This window comes from Camponotus vicinus, unplaced genomic scaffold (assembly GCF_025532165.1).
Source record: "Camponotus vicinus isolate PSW18456_S1 unplaced genomic scaffold, iyCamVici1.0 SCAF_13, whole genome shotgun sequence".
Lineage (NCBI taxonomy): Eukaryota > Metazoa > Arthropoda > Insecta > Hymenoptera > Formicidae > Camponotus > Camponotus vicinus.
The window spans coordinates 6760114-6761946 of NW_028141949.1; the positions used below are offsets into that span (position 1 = coordinate 6760114).

The 1833-nt window shown below is 28.9% G+C and overlaps 1 long non-coding RNA gene across 1 annotated transcript; it reads right to left on the reverse strand.

Moving 5' to 3' along the window:
* Positions 1-620: 620 nt before the first annotated feature.
* On the reverse strand, positions 621-1833 carry LOC145964184 (uncharacterized). Its single transcript, XR_014436361.1, has 3 exons — positions 1419-1833; positions 924-993; positions 621-690 (listed from the first exon to the last, which is right to left on the reverse strand). It is a non-coding gene; the product is annotated as an uncharacterized LOC145964184 (long non-coding RNA).

Below are 1833 nucleotides of genomic sequence, written 5' to 3' on the forward strand. Positions count from 1 at the left end.
GAAACTATGTTGTCGTTATTGAAACTACGTCTGTAACATGCAAATATAAAATTCATTTATAACACAGCTCAAAATACAATCAATATTTCAAAAAATTATTATTGTGCGGAATTTTATATCCGGTGTGTAAAATAATAAGCAGATATAAACACGTATGGAAAGAATTTATAAAGTTTGAAATTATTTTTTAAATAGAAATTTTTAATATGATTTTTATAAAAATCTTTCTCTTTAATTTTTTCTTTAATTCCTTTAAATTATAAGAACGAATTATTGTGCGATTTATAACAATCGATATACAAATAATAAATATTCACCATCAAGTTGCTTCGCCGATGCAAGATGCCTCTCCCAGGCCTCCTCCTCCTCTCACAATAGTTCATTGATCTGTAACATACAAAGAAGATTCCAATTGTAGTTACGGTCAAAAAATTAACATTTCAAAAAATTATTATTATATGTATTTAATTTTATATCCAACGCATATAACAATAAGCAGATAAACAATTTTATAAATTTTGAAAAAGATTCTACTATTATTGTGCGATTTATAACAATCGATATACAAATATTTTATTGTGCGATTTATAACAATCGATATACAAATAATAAATATTCACCATCAAGTTGCTTCGCCGATGCAAGATGCCTCTCCCAGGCCTCCTCCTCCTCTCACAATAGTTCATTGATCTGTAACATACAAAGAAGATTCCAATTGTAGTTACGGTCAAAAAATTAACATTTCAAAAAATTATTATTATATGTATTTAATTTTATATCCAACGCATATAACAATAAGCAGATAAACAATTTTATAAATTTTGAAAAAGATTCTACTATTATTGTGCGATTTATAACAATCGATATACAAATATTTTATTGTGCGATTTATAACAATCGATATACAAATAATAAATATTCACCATCAAGTTGCTTCGCCGATGCAAGATGCCTCTCCCAGGCCTCCTCCTCCTCTTACAATAGTTCATTGATCTGTAACATACAAAGAAGATTCCAATTGTAGTTACGGTCAAAAAATTAACATTTCAAAAAATTATTATTATATGTATTTAATTTTATATCCAACGCATATAACAATAAGCAGATAAACAATTTTATAAATTTTGAAAAAGATTCTACTATTAACTAATAATTTAATATTTCTATTAAGAAGTTTATAATTATAATTCTATTAATAAATTATAATTCTTTTTAATAAGTTTAATGATTTAATAATACTATTAAAAGCTATTCAAAAGTAAAAACTTTTAGATTACAGTTTTCATGTAAAAATTTCTCGCTTTTTTCTCTTGTTTAAGTCATGTAAATAAAAAGTTAAATTACGCGATTAATTACTTAATTTAAATCTCGCGTAGAAATTAATAAATAATTATATATAAGTAATATAATTTATTTACCATAGAGTTGCTTTACCGGTGCCTGATGTCTCTCCCAGACCTCCTCCTTCTCTGATGTTGTTAACGCGCGATACTTTCAACGACACTCCCGCACTCACGAGCGATATTTTTATATCGCTATTTCCGCTATTTTACGCGCGATACTTAACGATGTCCGCACTATTTCGATGCGATTAAAAATTGTATATTTGATCGCGCGTGTATATACTTAATATGTATATACTTTTAACGGCACCCGGTTTCGGTACGAGCGAAAATCCCATTTCACTTTTGAGAATCAGCTTCGAGCCAACCGGTCGGGAATGCAACGATACAACGAGCAAGGACTAGGCCCAAACCGGAAAGAAGACGAAACGATTGACGGAAATAGAGGAAAATGAAGTTCACCAGCTCTTTTTCGCGCATAATTATCCTA